Genomic DNA, 21,772 nt, shown 5'->3' on the forward strand with positions numbered 1-21,772 from the left:
ACTTTTTATCATGATTATATATTTTTTACTGGCTTCTGGGTTATGAAATTGGGATCTCAGAGAAGGAATTGTATTCTACCATATCATCAGCACATACAATATTTAATTCTAATATTCATGTGGCCATTATCATTTAGTATTAAACTTTTATTGTCATATATGATTATAAACTAAAAATTAAACATTATTTTTCTTTTTGAATTTAAAAGTATAGTGAACAGAGTTTGGAGGTAAAAAGAGGAGAGTTGAAATGAACAAAATAATGAAAACATAAATGTTGAAAATAAATATTAAAAACTGAATGATCAGAAGAGTCAGCCTATTCTTAAAGGAAGTTGTTTTGAAGATTAAATTTGTATGTCCACTAAAGAAAATGAAAGTGGTGATGAACTAGCAATGAAAGCAGTTAGGGAATGAAGATTGAAGGGATATGAGTTCATGAGAAAATCCTCACTCACTCCAGCAGAAAGTGGTCAATATCTAACGTTGACGCATGAAATAATAGCTACAGCATACATAGAATTTAGAGACCTGGAACCAAAAATTGGAAGAACTAAGAGTACTAAGAGTTCTGATTTCTGGGGAAAGGAATGAGGAGTAGGAGGTGTTAGACAATTAACTTAGTTTTCTACAATCTACCATTTTTTACTATGTAATTTTATAAAAACATTTTTTAAAATAATGTGATACACTTTATGGTTTTATTTACCTGGTGTTTATTAAGAATCTCTTATGTTTCAGCCCTATGTTTTGGATTCGAGTGTAAAACAGGCAAGTGTATTTTATTACCAAATTTAAATTATACATGATTGATAATAAAGAAAGTAGAAAAGAAAAAATAATAGTACATGTGATAAGAGCTAAGAAGGAAATAACTAGTAATGGGTAAAGATTAATGGGGCAAGGGGTTCAGGAAAGACCTTCTAAATGACAGCATCAAAGACATCAAAGATGGGAAGGAGCCAGAATAAAAGAACTACATAATTTTTTTTCAAGTCCAAAGGGGCAGACATGCCTAGTATAAAACAGCATAAACTTTTCTAGGGCCATTTAGAAGGCCACGGTATCTAAAATGATCTTCATAAGAGGCGGCGCCTCACCAGATGCTGCCCCAGAGGTAAATGTGTCATAGGCTTGTATAACATTGCAAAGCATTTGAGAATGGTCAAAGGTTGAAGAGAGAGAGAAGTATATAAACATGTGTTTGAAAAAAGGATCAACAGAACATTTTGAGCCATTAAATATATTGGTTTTAAAAAAAATTTCAAATGGAATGCTCCTAGTTTCTGGCTTTGGTAAGTATGCAGACAGGGAAGTAATTATTCACAATGCTGGGAGAGTGAACAGGTAGAGGAGGTATAGGTGAGCAAGCTTCAAACATGTTGTAATGTTTCTCTGACTGTGAACTATCAAATAATGATAAACAGGCAGTGTGACATACAAGCATGAACTTATGAAAAACAATTGGGCTTGAATATGTAAATATGATGGTTTAAAGAATATAGAATCTATAATGTAGATGGTATAGTAACGATGTTATCCAGGGAAAAAATGTAGATTGTCAATAGGTCTTAGAACCAAACCTTGAGGGACTTTTAAAAGATTACTTCATGTCAGGAGAGGTATCAGTTAACTTCAAGTCATAACAGAAATCTACACACTTCAATGAGAGGTGTTTTCAAAAGATTATTGTAAGTGAGAAAAGTGTGGGTGATAAGTTTTTTATCTTCAATATTGTATAATATGGTGGCACCTGTCTAGCAATTTTCTGACAATGAGGTCAGTGAGCTAAATTTGACAATACTTTGTGGCATTAGGGCCACCCTGGCAACTGCGGGTTACGTCTCAGTGAAGTCATGGTGTGAGAAAACTGTGAACAGTGGAGGTGAAGGTGAATTGGTGGCTTTCCACTTACCTCAAATAAGGGCACCAACAAAATTATAATAATTAAAAGCCTGCATTGCAAATGCCCTCTGCTCTATTACTGCCTTGAGGAAATAGTGTTGATTTTCAAACTTTTAAAGACCACCTATCATTAAAGTTCCCAGAAAAGGACCCAGAAAAGGATGGCAGTATCTGAGATGACTTTGGATAAATATGTACATGAATTATCATAAAATAATGTTATAAGTTATTCTAAACATCTGCCAATTATATTATTCAGTTAATGATAACTAAACTGAATGAATAAGTATTCAATTGGCATTGAATAGCGATGCTCAGGTTCACATAAATCTGAATCCATCAATCATAAATTTCCTGAACATCCCTATTGAAGTGATGATTGACTTTGTACTAAATAACTTCTATAAATGTCATTGTATAAGATAAATTTATCCTATGCTCAAATTTACCCTTCATCTCCAATTTCATCCTGTTTAGATTAGCAAGCATTCTTATTTAGAAAGTTTTTTTTGGTTTGTTTATTTTTGCTATTTGTATAACTCATGGGAAAAAGTTACTAATTCTCCCAATTCAACAAAAAAGTCATTTCAAAGGAGTTGACTTTACAAAGCTAAATTAATCCTCCCAAACATTCTGTTTTAGCTGGTAATTCCCTTCATTCTGATTATGTAAAATTGAAAGTTTTGTTGAGATGAAAAAGAAAATGCATGAAATTAAAATTTAAGTAAAATAAACATATCATTAAAACTCATGAAACTAGGAATAATACATACAAATTTACAAAGTAAGCAGAAAAATATCAGAGGAAATGAAACAGTTAAATAGTAATTTCTATATTTACTTTACAGTTTGATTTTTTAATTTGTATGAAAAACAGAAATAAAAATTATATACTTTTTTCTTGGCATCAAACACTTGCCAGGATTCATCATTTATTGATTTTTTCTAAATTCAAAAAAGTAATAAACAATAAGATAACACTTATAAATAAGATCAAGTTTTAGGTAACTGTAGCAATCATACCTATAGAAAACAACAGAAATCTATTAAGCTAAAAGGCAGTTGAAATTTTCCCCTTATACTTCCCAGCCAGGAACCATATATATATATAAAAATGCTAAGGCCTTTCCTTTCCACTCACTTTTTTTAACTTTTAAGTTCAAGGGTACGTGTGCATGCTTGTTATCTAGGTAAAATTGTGTCATGGAGGTTTGTTGTGGAGATTATTCTGTCACCCAGAGAATAAGCCTAGTACTCATTTGTTATTTTTCCTGATCCTCTTATTCCTCCCATCCTTCACCCTCTTATATGCCCCAGTGTGTGTTGTTACTCTCTGTGTGTCCATGTGTTCTCATCACTTAGTTCCCAGTTATACATGAGAACATGCAGTATTTGGTTTTATGTTTCTGCATTAGTTTGCTAAGGATAATGGCCTTCACTTCCATCCATGTCCCTTCAAAGGACATAATCTCATTCTTTTTTATGGCTGCATAATATTCCCTAATGCATAGATACCACGTTTTCTTTATCCAGTCTATCACTCATGGCCATTAGGTTGATTCTATGACTTTGCTATTGTGAATAGTGCTGCAAAGAACATTCACATGCATGAATCTTTATAATAGAATGATTTATATTCTTTTGCGTATATACCCGGTAATGAGATTGCTGGGTTGAATTCCACCTATTCTTTCTTTAGTTTTGTTTTTTCTTTCTAAATTCCAAAATAAATATATATACACTTAAATGGTACATTTTACTCTCACTCTTTGGTCTATAGCATAACTTCCAAAGTACACACTTATATGCAAGATGGATCAACTTAGGAAACAGAACTAACCCATATAAGGTTACCTTTGAGAAAGAAACATACTGGCCAAATAGAAGCTACCTCGCTGGTTTGGCCAATTAAGCAATTTCTTTCATAAGTAAATCATTTCTCAAGCATCAATTGGAAAAGGTCACATGGACTTCTGAGGCTATGTTATATTTGATTTTTCTAGACTCTCTAAAACTAATCCATGTTATATTCTTATAGGATGCTTTTATTGTCCACGATTCATAAGCTGAATTCCGGTTATACATTATGCATAACTTGTACCACATTCAATTTACCTTTCAGCAGGACTTAAAATAACAATCACTCAAGTAAAATGCTATAAGATAAATAAATTTCAAGCATAATAAGCAAAGAATTAATCATCAAGTTTTAGACAAAATGATTCCAGTAATGGCTGGCATCTTAGTCCAGTTTAGGCTGCTGTAACAGAATACCTGAGACTGGTTTACAAAGAACAGAGATTTATTTCTGGAAGCTGGGGTTGAGGGGCCAGCAATTTGCAAGGACCTTCTTGCTACATCATGTAATGGCAGGAGGCAGAAGTGCAAGAGAATGTGTATACATGCACATGCCTGGGAGAAGGTGGGGAAAGGGGCTGATCTGATCATTTTGTCATGAATAGATTTGCAAAATAACTAATACATTCCCACAATAATGACAAGAGGGCAGAGCTCTGATAACCTAATTACCTCTAAAGTTTCCACATCTCAACACTGTTGCACTGGGGACAGTTTTCAACACATGAATTTTGGGAATACCTTTGGGGTCATTTAAACTATAACAGTGGTATCATTCATCATGAAGTTTGAAATATATCTCTATGCCTAAAACAAACTTTTTTTTGTTTACTTTGTGCAGCAATCTGTGAAACTATGATTTTCAAATATCTGTTGTGGGAGTTCAGGTTTCTCTTACAAAGGAAAGGATTTTATTTAATAACTTAAAAAGTTTCCATGCAAAAAAATTCAATCTACTACAAATAATTTATTATTATGTGGCATGGTCATAGACACTCCATAGTCATACACAAGGCTCCAAGAAGAATTACGTTTGTCGTTGTCAATATGCTTCCATGCTAAAATTAATTTATGTATTTATGAAAGCCAATTACTCATCAAATTAATTACTTGTTAATTATGTTGTTATTAATTTTAGCTGGTTGAATACTAACTAATTTGTTTTAGATTTTAAGTTCATTAAAACTTGTAAGCCCCCTATTAATATTGATCTTCAGTGCTATCTATATTTGCTCAAAAAATTTAAAATAACAAACAAATGTATCTAAAGAGTATAAGGTAACAACATATAATTAAAACCTTATTTTATTGAAATTTCTAAAGTCTATATTTTCTCATTTACATACATATATAATTATATTTATATATGACATATAATTAAAGCAAAGATTATAAATATGTAAAAGCAAAGATTATATATATAATATATAATTAAAGCAAATACTATATATATTACAATACACATATTATACAATGTATTTGCTATAAATATAATTTATAGTTATATATATTATATACTTATATATACTTATATAATTTATATATTTATATATTTATAAGTTATTGCCATTTTACTATTGCCATTTTACTACTTGTTTTACAGTTGTTTTATAACATCCTTCTCTCCCTCCCTCCCTCTCTCTCTCTTTCTTTCTTTCTCTCTCTCCTTCCTTCCTTCCTGCCTGCCTTCCTTCCTTTCTTTCTCTTTCTTTCTTTCCTCCCCTTCCTCCCCTTCCTTCTTTCCTTCTTCCCTTCCTTCCTCCGCTCCTTCCCTCATTCCTTCCTTCCTTTTCTGTTTTCATTCTTTCTTGCTTTCTTGCTGTATTTATTGTTGTCTTCCTTTATCTCTGGTGGTATATTTTATTTTTTTAAAAAAATAGTGTATTATAAGTTTGCTTTGTGATTAGTAAAGGATTTACAAAAATATCCGATTGTTATAACAAGTTATTTAAAACTTATAGCAACTTAATATTAGTCACAATATGAAAAAATGAAACATATTAACAACAAAACCCATACACATTACTTTCCTACTTTCCCCACATTTAAAATTTTTGATGTCACAATTTGCATTTTATATTGCCTACCTTGACAAATTGTTAAGTATTATTATTTTTAATTATTTTTATCTTTTAGTCTTCCTAGTAAAGATATAGGTGATTATACATCATATTTACAATATTAGTGTAACAATCACACTAGCATCTTGTTTTTTTCTCTTTTTTTTGGTTTAAGAATTCCCTTTAGCAATACTTGTAGAACATATCTGGTAGTGAAACTTTCTCTCAGCTTTGAGAAAGTCTTTATCTCTCAATTCTGAAAGAAATCTTTTCCAGTTATAATATTCTTAGTTGGCAAAAATTTTCCTTAAGCATTCTATATATAATGTCCCGCTCCTTCCTAGCCTGCAAGGTTTCTGCTGAGAAGTCTGTTGCCAGGTGTACTGGATATTTCTTATACTTTACTTGCTTATTTTCTTTTGCTTCTTTCAGAATCCTCTCATTGTCTTTGACCTTTGAGATTCTGATTATATGTACTGAGGTATTCATATGTAGTTGCATCTGATTGGTGACCTTTGACCTTCCTGTACATAGATAGTTGTGTCTTTCTCCAGGTTTGGGAAGTTTTCTTTCAATGTTGTTTTTTTTTTTGTTTTTTTTAAAAAAGCTTTTTAATGCTTTGTTTTTCAGATCCCTCTTTAACAGCACATTTTCACTCTTTTGATGTTGTTCGACAAATTCTGTAAGCTTTTTTCAGTCCTTTTGATTTTTTTTCTTTTTTTCTCCCTTGACTATGCATTTTTAAATAGTCTGCCTTCAAGCTCACTGATTCTTTCTTCCATGTGATCAATTTGTTTGTATTTTGTATTTCATTCATTGTAATGTTTAGCTCTAGAGTATCTTTTTGATTTTTAAAATTGCTTCAATCTCTCTGTTAAATTTATCTGAGAAAATTCTGAATTGATTCATTGTGTTTTCTTAAAGTTCATTGAGCTTCCTTAAAACAGGTAATTTTAATTCTTTGTCTGAAAGATCACACATCCCCATCACTTTAGCGTCAGTCTCTGGCACCTTATTTTTTTTGTCCATTTTAGTGATGTCATGCTACCCTGAATGTCCTTGATGTCTGTGGAAGTGTGACAATATCAATGTGCATTGAGAGATTTGGTGTTCATCTTGGTCTATGCAATTTGGCTTTGTTTGTGCCTGTTTTTCTTCAGAGGGATCTCCAGGGCTTCTAAGCAGACTGACTGTTGTGTTTCCTGAACCTGTGATCACTTCAGCCATCTCAGAACTATGCGATATTCTAAGCCAAGGCCTGTCACAAGTCTTGCAAGTACTCTGTGGTTGATGTGGCTTTGTGGCCCAAATGTATGAGGGGAAAACCCAAGCAGGGTACTGGGGCTGTGTGGGTATGCTGGCCAGGGCCCTGAGTTCAGAAGACTGTCCTGGTAGCCCAGGTAAGCATGCCTCTCAGTAGGTCTCTGCATGAGTAGAATGGGTCCTTGACTAGAACAGAAATTGCCAGAAATGAGGTGAGGCCTCCTTCAGATTTGTTGTGGGATGGAAGTTGCCTGTCACATTCACTCAGACAGGTGCACATCTCCCAGAAAGTCCTTGCATAGATGGACTGCAGCAGGAGGTGCTGAAGCTGAGACTGAGCCCCCTCGAAATCTGTAGAACAGAGACTGGAGAGTACAGTTCCATTGTCTCAGAAGGTATGCAGCTCCCAAGAGAACTCTGTACACATGGGATAATTTCCCAACTGCAGCTGGAGGAGCTGGAGCCAATACTGAGCTCTCTTGGGATCTTCTATGGGGCTGAGGCTGGAGAGCCTGGTCTTATTAAATTAGAGGGCCATGTATCCCTCAACAAGTCTCTGCAAAATTGACATAGTTCTCCTGTTGCCACGTAGGGGTGCGAGGCGGTGGCTGGAGCTGAGATGGGGCTTTTTGGAGTCCAATGTGAGGCAGAGGCTGTAGAGCCCAGTCTTTTTGGCTCACAGGGGTGCACATCGCCCAGCAAGTGCCTGCGCAGATGGTATAGTTTCCTCACTGCAGTGAGAAAGGCTACAGTTGAGATTGCTCATGGGATATGCTCTGTGACAGAGCTTGGTGAGCCCATCAGGGAGGCCCAGACTGCAAGATATGGCTGATTCTCTCTCTGTATCCTTGTATAAGCCACTCTTAGCTGGGATCTCAGCTCAAGAAGGCTGAAGCAGGGCCACAGGGCCACTTTCAGGTGCTACTGGTGTCAGTGGACAGATGACCCTTTCCGTCAAGGTACTAGTGTGCATGATTACTTCTAGACTGCTTGGCAAATGGTTTTGCTTGCAGGCTGAAAGCCAAATGGGACTGTACCCAAGCCCGTTGAAGGGCTAGGCCATTTCCATGCTTGAATCCAGGAGCAACCTTAGTGGATCAGCCACCTGGGTGTCAGTTTGCCCTCAAAACAACCCTCCAAGGTCTTGTGTTCTACTGGAGTTCACAAACTCCTACCTGAATCCTGAAGCTCCTGAAGAAAGATTTTTAACTATTGATGAGTGCAGAATTTTTGCTGTTTTGGGGGAAAATGAGCAGGCTGTCTTCTATTTCACCATCTTAATTATGTCACTCCCCTTATAGTATATTTTTAAATTTTTTTGATAGATCTTGTTTGTTCTCATGTTATTCAAAGAATATTTATGGCTTTTTTACAGTAAAATTTTATAAAAGCTTAAAGATAACTGTTATGTTCCTCCCCCCAAGAAAGATTATTTAATGTGATGCATCATTAAATCAAAACATATGTCTGCACAGGGCTTTCAAAAAATGTAACACTGACGTTCCATGTGGGAAAACATGAGCATTAAAGTCAGTTAAGATAATATGTTGCTGTTTTTCTAAATGATAAACTTCTGTAAAGATTCTATATAAATAGTTATGTAGTAGGGATACTGTTTGCTTACTAAGTATTAAATAGCATAAAACAGATTTTATTATCTTAAAGTATTTTATCATAAAAATTCAAAATTTAGTAAAACAATTTTAAAAAGAAGAAAAGAAGGATGGAAAAGGTCAGTGGAAAAAGTTAACTTAAATGTAGCAAAATGAGAACCCCTGATTAATCTAACTTTCTGTTTCATTGAATTAAATTTATGTTGAGTCTTTATTTTTATGTATTTATTTATTTTTTGTAGTGGTGAGAACACATTACTTGAGACCCACACATTTGTACTCATTTAAACAATCTTATTAATGCTAATAATAGCGAGAACTTTAGGCAACAGAAAACCTGACCATATTAATATCAGAGCAACTTGCAATTGGAAGTAGAAGAAAAGGCTCCGGACTTTCCCCAGAAGACCTTGGACTTTTCTGCTACTAAGTCGGTGACCAGATTAAGTGAGACAATTCAAAAATGCAATGACAAGCTATATCACCCAAACTGACATGACCAGAGTTAGTGGAAGAAGTGGTGGGTAATTGGTTACCAGAATTCTCAAGGCCAATGATTCAAGACAAACTTTAAAAAATGATAATTAAAATATTCTACTTTTTGACCTTACTCTTTGTGGTCCAAACTTCTTATCAAGTTCTTCCATATTTATATTTTTCTTCATTACAAGATAATTGCTTCAGTTTGAGTTTTGTTCCAATCTTGAGTGAGGTAGATGCAATCTCACCAAAAATACTCACCAAAACTTTGTATTGGTACTTGTGGTACCATCGTTGTGCCATTTATAAGAATATAAAACATTGCACATTGCCATCAGAGTTCACCCAAATTTGTCTCAATTTCTATAGTCTCTTTCATTTGCTCTCACATCTCCTTTCTCTCAGTGTTTCTCTTACTCTCATGAAAATCTGGCTAACTTATTTTTTGATAACCTAGTTTTTGTCTTTCTTTTTTCCTAAATAAATATACTTCCCTTCTAAATCCCCTTTAATTTTTACACTTTATTCAAGATCCAGAAATGCAACAGTTAAATTTAATCTGATAATGCCCCACGTGTAATTATAAAGTCTCTATATTTCTAAACATAATTTATTGATCTATCTTATCATTAATTATCTTGTGGTTTCCAGGTCTATTTTTTAATAACTGTAAAGTCTGCTATTTTCCAGGAGTAATTAAATAAATATATCAATGTATTTTAGTAATTCAAAAGTGCTACATTAAATTCATGGTGCAATATCTCTAGTTCAGAAATCTAAAGGTGTATGATGCATAAAAACGTAATACTTCAAAGACATAGAGCATATTTATTGTATTCATATCCAAATCAATCATTTTATAGTCACTTCCTTCTTGCCTATTGCATTCTTAAAGCAAATACAGTTTAATGTAATTTAAGGTACTTCTATTCTGATTAACCAAGTTTTTCTATAAAATAGGGATTCTTTTAAAAGAGGGCATATCATAGAGTTTTACAACACAGTCTTTGGAGTGAGTGTTCCATCTATTTAAATTTCTAGTCTGCCGTTTACAAGTAATGTAATCTTGGGCAAGTTAATTATGATTTAAATCTACTTACTTGGTTTTAATAAGGCTTTCTTATGATTCCTCTGGGTTGTTGCAAGAATTAAACTATTGGGGATGAAGTGAGGTAAGTCTGATTCCACAGATTACTCTGAACCAACATTTTCTGCTCTCTCCTCATTTTAAACAATCTCAATTCCAAAAAAAATACTAGTATTGGCTTGAGCCAAAATAGCCAATACTCATGTCAAAAATAGTTATCAAGTTAAGTAAAATAATAAAATAAAAATAAAAGGAAGGCATTTGCAAAAAAGAATAAAAGCTAGGGTTTAATGTCAGTCAGTGCTAGACTACAAAACATAAAGACTTCACTACTTACAATTTCCTGGCTATTCTCCGCAAGTTATTTGATCTCCTTAACTCTTTTCTTTTTTCTAATTAAATTAACGTCATTTTTATAGGGCCGTAATGCAGATTAAATAAAATAAGCCATATATAAAATATAGCACAGTTCTAATTAAACAGTCAATAAATAATACCTTATATTTAAATTCTCAATGTTGTCATCATCATTAAAAGTGTCTATTTTTAGAGCACAATTACACTTTTTTACTATCTGAAATGGGTCCATATAATTTTACAGGGTGTTGTTAATATGAAGGTTTACATTTAAAATAATCTGTGAAGAGAGAAATACATGTTAAACAAATAAATATACTATACAAGTTAACCACTAGATTATCAACATCCATTACATTACTTAAAGATTGCCACAGTCTTCAAATTGAGAATTAGATTATCAATGTATATAATCTCTTTATTAAAATATTCTAGACTTTTTATGTACTTTGATAATTCTTAAAGATAAAATTTTTTGTCTAGTATAACAGTTATTTATTATAGTGACTGATCCACCACAGTCACACAATAATGTTTATACGCTGAATCAATTGAGTGTAAATGTGTTTTAAATCATTGAAGAAACTTTTTTAAAAAATTGTTTTTCTGTATCATTTATCAGGTGTGTCAAGTATGTTCTTTTTTGTCTCAGAGAAAGTAATGTCCTCCTCTCCAGCCTGGCAACAGAGCGAGACTCCGTCTAAAAAAACAACAAAAAAAAGTAATGTCCTCCTTATTCTTCCAGAAGACCATTATCCTTTAATAAATAATTTTATTTAAAATTTTAATTTGCCCCCTACATTTATTATATTCCCATACATCACCATTTTACTCTTCACTAACAATTACCTTTCCTTTTGGGACACTTGAGCTATGCAAATATGTATTTTGTTTGCTTTTAATGTAATCTCTGGAATTCACATTTTTTCACAGCGCACAATTAAACTACATTTATTAAATAATAATAAATGATTTCTTACTGTGGGCACTTACAATGGGTAAATAGCAAGATATTTTTAAAATGTCTTGATAGTAAAAGATAGAAGGAAGAATGAGTACCACCCTTATGAAGAAAAGAAGGGAAGTCATTCAGAACAGACAGAAATAGAATCTGAGGGAAGTATTTTGAGTAATGAGATGACACAAAGACAAACAAAAAAACAGAGTTTAAGAAGATTCCTCGAGTCCCAAAAATTATTTTAAATCTCCACAATGGAGAGAGAAATTTTAAATAGACAAAAAAAAAAAAGAACAAATATCTATCGGAAGGCAGTAAGCATATGTCCGTTTTTTCCCAAATGTTTGCCAACTGAAACTTAAAGTAGCCTAATGAAGTCTATTGTGTGGAGAGAATCTAAAATTCAACCTTCATCATAGATAAGTGAGTAGTCACTATGGTCAAGGGGGAAATATCACAGAAAGGAAGAAACAATGATCTATGTTAGTTAAATTCTGAGTTCAGCTCAGTTAAAGCAGTATGTAAGAAACATTTTTTTTTAGGTCCAGCAGCAGCTGTGTCAGAATAGAAACAGATGAGAGACTTAGATATAGATTAGGAACAGTTAGAGGAATTAGTGTGATTAAAAGCTTTTATACCTAATATGCCTAGATGCACAAAATGTTCTGAAACTTCAGCATCAAAGAAAAGCTGGCATAGAGGAAAAACAGGGAAATGCATGCAGCTCAGCACTGTGAGGGCATTTAGAGAGTAATATTTATCTTATTTCTGGAAGAACATCAGGGCAAAAATGAGTTAATCAGTATGATAAGAGGGGATTAAGACAACAAATAGGTTATTGTATTATGTCCTTTGCCTTAATGATCCGTCTGCTTTCTGTTTTCAGGGGCTAAACACATGTAATACAGACAATTAGTTATTTAGATCATTGACTGCTGTTTGTTTAATATAATTTACTTAAAATTTAAGTTAACCTCTGTTTCTGTGTTTTTCAAAAACTAAAGGATGGAGAGAGTAGAACTTCAATTTTCTAAACCATCTCATAGCTCACTATAGCATGCAAATAGAAGATAAATAAGTAGTATCAAAGGTATTATGTTGTTGCATTTTAGTCACATTTGAATTGTTGAAAGCACCAATAACAGAAGAAAAAAATTGAAGATAGTGAACAATAAGCCAATAGGAGAGAGTGATTTTGATTATGTTCTTCTACCTCCTCACGGCTCCTCTTCCTCCTCTTCCTTCTCTTTTTCTTCCTCCTCCTCCTTCTTCTGTCTCTCTCATGAATCTATATGTATATAGATAAATAATATAAATGTATTAAATATATTTAAATATAAATGTATTAATGTACATTTAAATAATATAAACATTTAAATAATATAAATGTTCTCATTAATATATGGTATATTAATATATAATATATACTACATATGTGACATGTAAATTAATATAAATTACATTATATAAGTATATATAAGTAATGTATACTATGTAAGTATATATAGTATATATGTATTTATATATAATATAAATTAATATAAATTATATTATAAAAGTCTGCATGCTATATGTGACATATATATTAATTAATATATTACATATTATATGTGATATATAAATTAATATATACATTATATATACTTAATGAAAACATTTATGTTATTAAAATGTTTATATTATTTAAAAGTACATTTAATAAATTTATATTATTTAAATATATTTATTATTATATACTTAGTATATATATAGAATATATATAGAATATATACTATATATAGTATATATGCACTATATATAGTATATATAATAGTATATATAGTATATATATACTATATGTATATAGTATACTATATATAGTATATATAGTATAGTGTATATAGTGAATATACAATATATAGTATAGTATATATATAGTATATACAGTATAGTGTATATATATACTATACTGTATATACTATATATAGTATATACAGTATAGTGTATATACTATATATAGTATATACAGTATAGTGTATATACTATATATAGTATAACACTACTGTATATACAGTATAGTGTATATATATACACTATACTGTATATACAATATATATACTATACTATATATAGTATATTCACTATATACACTATACTATATATACTATATATACTATACTGTAGTATACTATACTATATATAGTATATATAGTATACTATACTATATATAGTATATATACTATACTATACTATATATAGTATATATAGTATACTATACTATATATACTATATATAGTATACTATATAATATATACTATATATACTATACTATATACTATATATACTATATGCATATAGTATATATATACTATATATACTATATGCATATAGTATATATATACTATATATACTATATGCATATAGTATATATATACTATATATACTACATACATATAGTATATATATACTATATATACTATTATATATACTATATATATACTATACTATATATACTATTATATATACTATATATATACTATACTATATATACTATTATATATATACACTATACTGTATATACTATATATATACTATACCATATATAGTATATTCACTATGTACACTATACTATATATACTATATATACTATATGTAGTATACTATATACATATAGTATATATAATAGTATATATAGTATATATATACTATATATACTATATATACTATTATATATACTATATATAGTGCATATATATACTATATATAGTATATATTCTATATATATACTAAGTATGTAATAATAAATATATTTAAATAACATAAATTTATTAAATGTACTTTTAAATAATATAAACATTTTAATAATATAAATGTTTTCATTAAGTATATATAATGTATATATTAATTTATATATCACATATAATATATATAATATATTAATATACTGTATATACTATATATAGTATATACAGTATAGTGTATATGCTATATATAGTATATATAGAATATATAGAATATATACTAAGTATATAGATGTATATATAATATATACACTTAGAACCATTTTAGTTTGATTCCCCTCTATATAAGCTGAAGTACAAACACACACAAATTGTTTACTTTGTTTTTACAAAGTAATATTTTTGCAAACTTACAGATTTAAATTGAATTTAAATTCATTTTTAAAATATTGTATTAAATACATGTATTCATTCGCTAGGTCTGCCATAAAAAAGAACCACAAAATGAGTGGTTTAAGCAACAGAAACTTATTTCTGACAGCTCTAGAGGCTGGAAGTCTAAAGTGTATGTGATGGCAGTGTCAGTTATTTCTGAGAGCTGTAAGGGAAAGTTTTTTTTCCATGCACCTCTCCTTGCTTCAGGTGGCCTCAGGTGTTCTTTGATTTGTACATCACATTCTCCCTATGTCTTCACACCATCTTACCTTTCTACACGTTTGTCTCTATGTCCATTTTTTTTTTCTTTTTAGAAGGACAGCAGTAATATTGGATTGGGTTTGACTCTAAAACTTCATCTTAACTTGATCATCTGCAGAGACTGTACTTCCGAATTAGATCCCATTCACGGATATTGAAGGTTAGAACTTTCAAATATATCTGAGGGAAAAAAGAAATTCAACCCATAACAACAATCTTTGCCATTAATTGACTTCGATTGCCTCAACTCTGTGTTTTGAGAGCCTGGGAAATGTCCTTCTTGCAGTGCTAAAAAACAGTAATTTGGAAAATAGGCCTAATTTTTTTTTCCAGTGATGCTTTTCCCACAGGTCAAAATACATTTTAAAATGTCCAACTAAATACTATGGGGCTTACAAATATGAAAAGGCATTTTCTGTAACCTAAATTTACTTTGTATTCAGTGGTGTTAAAAGAAAAATTTTAGCTAAATTAAATTTAAAAGAGTTTAATTGAGCAAAGAAGGCTTCGCAAGTCAGGCCGTCTCCAAAGCCAGAGTAGGCACAGAGACTCCAGGTCAACCATGTGGTGGAAGAAGAGTTATGGACAGAAAAAGGAAAGTGACGGTACGGATAAAGGAAGTGAGGTACAGAAACAGCTGGATTGGTTACAGCTCGGTGTTTGCCTTATTTGAACACAACTTGAACAGCTAGCCACCTTTGGCCACAACTCAGTGACTGGCACGACAGTAGTCTGAAGTCTGTTTATGACTCCATTTAGGTTATAGTTCATTATGTACAGAGAAAACTTTGGGCCAAATTTAAAATATGTAAGGAGGCAGCTTTAGGCTAAACTTGATTTAACAGTGAGATTAAGCTTAAATACGTAAGTACAGAAATAACAAGAGCAAGAACAACTCAAGGACTTAGTAGAAGACAGTGCTTGGTTAATAGCTAATTAAACGTTACAGATATTCAATGTAAGAGTTAAAATGAAAGCATAATTTATTCTGGGTAGGCTGAATAGTTTTTCTGGTAGGATTTAAGCTGGAAATCAAATAGGGAATACATTTTAGAGAGCTAAATAAAAGCAAAAACAATAAGTAAGGTAAATATTAGATATGAGAAAAAAACTTGAGCTCAGAAAATAATCAGGTAATTCTCAAAAACACATTTCCATATAAATAAGGTAAACTGAGAAGTGACTGGAAAGGTAGGCCTAGGAAAAAGTGAACTTTTTAATTAATTAATTAATTATTTTGAGAGAGAGTCTTACTCTCTAGCCCAGGCTGGAGTATAGTGGCAAAAACATGGATCACCACAGTCTCCATCTCCTGAGCTTAAGCAGCCTTTCAACCTCAGCCTTCCATGTAGTTGCAACACAGACACGTGCCACCATGCCTGGCTAATTTTTTTATTGTTTATAGAGATGAGGCCTCACTTTGTTTCCCAGGCTGGTCTTGAACTCCTGAGTTCAAGCTTTCCTCCCTCCTCAGCCTCCCAAAATGGGAAGATGTGAATATAAATGTTAGAGAAGAGAGTTTTAGGTAGATCTTGAGGTAGGAAGTGTTTGGATTCATAAGTGCTAAGTTCAAATTCATCACTTAACATTTATGAATTCTGAGGTCTAAAAAGCCATTTTTAATTCTAAATTTTTTTTTAGTTGTTCAGTTGTTAAAAATAAATACATAGGTCTGGATAGCTGACAAGTTTGGCAGGTGTGTTTTTTGTTGGCACATTAAAGATGACTCAAGGAATAACCAAATACTGTAGTTCACAATGATGATCTTTCTATTTGTAATCAGCTGAGCTCTCTCCTGCCCTGGCTATGACCACTATTTTCTCCACTAGTGTCAGTCTCACCCCAGTTCTTTGCACAATTAATTCCTTTTCATTTTTCAATGTTCACCTTAAATATTACCTTCCCAGAGAGTCATGTATTGATCGCCTTCCTCTCTTACACTTGAGGACAATCTCACTTGTTCTACTTTATAGCACTAAGCGAAATTAGTAATTGTTTTTCTACTTACTTGTTCTTTGCTGTACCTTTTAATAAACTATAATAATATCGATAAGACTATATTGTTTATTGTTTTGTGTATATGTGTGTGTATATATATATAGTTTTGGCATGCCATCAGGTTATGACATTTTAAATAAAAACAGAAAACAAACAAACAATAAAACATTTTCTTATGAGAAAAATACAGCCTCTCTTACTGCTATGGAATGAATGTGGGTGTCTCCCCAAAATCTGTGTGTTAAAATTCTAACTGCTAAAATGATGGTAATACGAGATGCATCCTATGATAGGTGATTAGGTCCCGAGGGCAGAGCCCTCAAGAACGGGATTAGTGACCTTATAGAAAAGACTCTGGAAAACTTCCTCATCTCTTCTGCCATGTAAGGACATAGTTGGAAAATGAGCATCTATAAGCCATAGGAACAAGGCCCTCAGTAGATGCTGAGTTTGCTTGTGCATTGACCTTGGACTTTTCAGCCTACAGAACACTGGGAAATACTTCTTCACATGTATGAGCTACCCAGTGTATGCTATTTTTGTTATAGCAGCCTGAACTGACTAAGATAGAAATTGGTACTGACAAATGGGGGTGCTGTTGTAACAAATACCTAGAAATGTGGAAGCAATTTTAGAACTGGGTGATGTGCAGAGACTGGAGGAGTTTTGAGGTGAATGCTAGAAGCCTGCGTTGCCATAATTGAACCATGAAGAGTGGTTCTGATGAGGACCAGAAAAAAAAAAAAGGAGGAGCTCTATAAAAAGCCTCAGTCTTCTTTTAGAATATCTAAGTAATTTTGAACAGAATGTTTGCAGAACTGTAGATAAGAAAGGCTCTTCTCATGAGATCTCAGATGGAAATGAGCAACAAGCTATTGGACAATGGAGAAAAGGCAATCCTTATTATAAAGTGGTAAAGAACGTGACTGAATTGTGTTCATATTCCAGTATTTTGTGAAACGGAGAATTTCTGAGCAATGTAACTGGATATTTAGCTGAAGCAATTTTTAAGTCAACTGTTTGAAGGAGTGGTCTGGTTCGGCTTGACTACTTGTAATAAAATTCAAGAAGAGATAAATGACTTATAGATAAAATTGGTAAGCAGAGCAAAAAGAGAACTTAAAAGATTTGAAAATTTCTCATCCTATCCATATTGTAAAATCTAAAGAAGTATATTTACGGGAGAACTAAGAGTGTGGCCAAACATTTGTTTGACAAAAAGATTAGTATGAGTGTAAACTGTGAATTAAATCAGCCATGCCAGGAGGAAAACTATCAGCTGGAACTGAAGGGGAAGAAGATGGTAAGGAATAAAAATAGACTGTTGGACTTCTGAGATTTTTCTGAATGGGACCACAGAGCTATTAGACTGAGAACATATACTATTCTTCAAGCAGAGGAAAAAATGACACCAAAGGTGACTCAGAGATTATTAGGGCTGCATTTTTGGTTTCAAGAGAGGGTATAATGCCTTATTTTCAAAGGCCAGTTGGCTACTGCCCAAAGCTGTGGGGTCACAGCCACCTAGAGCTGTAAGACAGGGCCACCTGGCAGAGTCCTGAAGGTATGACCTCTGCCGGGTAGAGCTGTGGGGGCGGGACCTCCACCCCCAGTTCTGGATGATGGTACTCCCACCCCAGTGGTTCCAAAAGGCCAGACTTCCCCTATCCCATTGGGTCTGCAAGGTGAGTCCCCCGCCACAGTGAACTCTGCTTTTTCTTTTTCATAGAAATCCCAATAAAGGCTCTAATCCAAGCCTCCTCCTTGCCACCATTTTTTCTCCTGCCCACCGTGGTGTCTTTTTCTTGTGGCCCTGAGTGTCATGCCATGCCTCCAGTCTCTAAGACCTATTAGTATAATAAATTTTATTTTCCTGAGCCTGTTTTTTGTCATCTCTTAGGGCCCCACCTGACTCTTCATCTCATAAAAATATGAAATATTTGTGTTCACCATTTTCACTCTAACATTAACAATACTATGTAACGCATAAATATCTGATACAAAAATAATGGTTGAATAAATATATCTAAGTTTATAATTTTACCTATCATGATTATTATTCTACACATAACACAATTACATTAATTTTTTAGCAGCAGGAGGTGAGAGTGAATCTCTCACAAATAAACTATTCTCTGCCTCATACCATGTAAATACACTTATTATCCTAACACTAACCCCCAAAACACAAACATCCATAGAAAAACACAAGCACAGCCATACGAGCAGTTACAGTCGGACTCACAATCATTTAGGGAGTTAACCTTAGTCATGAAGCAGCCCCTGCCATATATTTCATATGCTATCAGAGGAATTGCATAGGCCCTCAAGATACACAATTAAATACACACACACACACACACACACCCTCACAATCACTGTATTAGGATTCTCCAAACACAGAACCAAAAACGGTGTGTATGTATATATTACTTTATCTAAATGTAATACATAATGTGTATTTTATTTATATATATATTTCAAAGTAAATTTTTCAAAATAAATTATACAAACACAAATAAATATGTGTCTGTGTGTTTGTGTGTGTATAAGTTATTTTGAAAAATTGGCCACGTAATTGTGGAGGTTTGCTGAGTCCAATATCTATTTGTGGAGGCTGGGAGGGCTGGCAAGCTGGAGACGCAGGAAAGAGTTGTGGCTTAAGTACAAAAGCCATCTTCTGGAGAATTCAAGAAGAGCCAATGTTGCAGACATCTGGATAATTCCCTCTTGCTAGAGGGAGGTCAGACTTTTGTTCCCTTCAGGCCTTCAACAGATTAAATAAGCTTGACTCATATCCTGGAGAAAAATCTGCTTTATTTAAAGTCCACTGACTTAAATGTTAATCTCATCAAAAAATACTATCACAGAAACATTCAGAATAATGCTTGAGAAAACATGTCAACCTGGCTGCTATGGTCTGAATGTGTCCCCCGAAGTTCTGGTGTTGAAAACGTAATCCTCAATTTTACAGTGTTGAAAAGTGGGACCTTTAAGAAGCGATTAGGTCATGAATAGATTAATGTCACTATCCCAGGAGTGGGTTAGTTATTGCAACAGTTGGTTCCTGCTGAAAGAATAAATATGGGCTTCTTCCACTCCCTCTTTCATGCACTCTTCCCATTCTGTTTACTGCTGTGGGAAGATGCAGAAAGAAGGCTCTTGCCAGAAGCTGGTACCTTGATATGTGACTTCCCAGCCTCCAAAAGTGTGAGAAATAAATTTACTTTTTTAAAAAATTACCTAGTCTGTGGAATTCTTTTATAGCAACATAAATGGACTAAGACACTGGCCGAGCCAAGTTGGCATATAAAAATTAACCATCACAAGTACAATCACAAAATCATAGTCAGCTGGCAGAATACTAGAATACACAGAGGAAAACAAGGCTGGAGAGAGCTTTTTCTAATTATTATTTTTTTACGATTGGAAAGAATAACACCTTTTCTTCTCCCAATTATCTTCAAGATATTTCATGATCTAAAGTAGCAAATTTTGAGAAATTCTTAGAAAGCTACTTAAGAAGTCAAGGGAACAGAGATCATACATCCTACTTAGAGAGCAAGAGATAATTACTAAAGTGGTTTGTGAAACCACATGATCTGTCTCTCTCACTGAAAACTACACGGTGTGAGACAGGGACTCTGTACTATCTACTGCAGTTTTCTCGGAATATAATACCATGTTATGTATATACAAGAATTAAAAATGAAACAAACAAAAAACCCCCACAGAACCAGAAATGAATGATATAAGAATGTATTGAAAGATAACAAGAAGATGTACTCACTAAGGTAGTACAAAGTAATATGTAATACAAAGGGTTAAAATTAAAATCAGCCTAATGATGATGTATGTGCATAGACCAATCAATACCTCCATGTAGAAATTCAAGACATAGACCAATACTACATAAATATTAGACAAATAATGCTGATCAATAAAAAAAGACCTGTCAAAATGAGTCTAAAAATATTTTTAAATACAATTAATACAGTATTAATATAGCAATTATAAAAAATTGTAAGAGTAGCAATTGTAAGCAATTTCAATACATTTGAGCTTTTATATATTCAAGATGTCACGCTGGGCATTTTACAAACTTAGTCCATTTATTTCTTTAAAATGTATCACTTTTTGTTAAGACAAATTACAAGATTTCAAGTCCCCACTGAAGAATTTTGATTCCTAATTTGGTGTAGACTTGAAAATACGCATTTCTAACAAGGGTCACATTTGAGAGCCGCTGATCTATATAAATTTTAATACAACAATTTTTTTTTTTTTTTTTTTGAGATGGAGTCTCACTCTGTCCCCCAGGCTGGTGTGCAGTGGCGCTATCTCGGCTCACTGCAACCTCCGCCTCACGGGTTCAAGTGACTCTCCTGCCTCAGCTTCCCGAGTAGCTGTGATTACAGCACCTGCCACCATGCCTGGCTAATTTTTGTATTTTTAGTAGAGACAGGGTTTCACCATGCTGGCCAGGCTGGTCTCAAACTCCCAACCTCAGGAGATCCGCCCACCTCGGCCTCCCAAAGTCCTGGGATTATAGGCGTGAGCCACTGTGCCCGGCCAATAAAACAAATTTTAAAACTGCTTTAAAATAAATTTTAAAACCCACATTGCTTTCTTCCATAAAGTATGCTTAGTTTCAAGACATTATTAACAATTCTCAAAATATCCCATTCTATTTTATATTACCTAGGATTTTGGAAAAAGAAATCACTATAATATTTCATATAAAAATCCATATTCTTTATTTTGCCTTTATTAATATT

General features: G+C 32.8%; 1 long non-coding RNA gene across 1 annotated transcript; it reads right to left on the minus strand.

Moving 5' to 3' along the window:
* Positions 1 to 11,201: 11,201 nt before the first annotated feature.
* On the minus strand, positions 11,202 to 15,165 carry LOC129528125 (uncharacterized). The gene is made up of 3 exons (XR_008673347.2): positions 15,005 to 15,165; positions 12,794 to 12,868; positions 11,202 to 11,322 (listed from the first exon to the last, which is right to left on the minus strand). It is a non-coding gene; the product is annotated as an uncharacterized lncRNA (long non-coding RNA).
* Between the last annotated feature and the right edge of the window lie 6,607 nt (positions 15,166 to 21,772).

Source organism: Gorilla gorilla, chromosome 19 (genome assembly GCF_029281585.2).
Source record: "Gorilla gorilla gorilla isolate KB3781 chromosome 19, NHGRI_mGorGor1-v2.1_pri, whole genome shotgun sequence".
Lineage (NCBI taxonomy): Eukaryota > Metazoa > Chordata > Mammalia > Primates > Hominidae > Gorilla > Gorilla gorilla.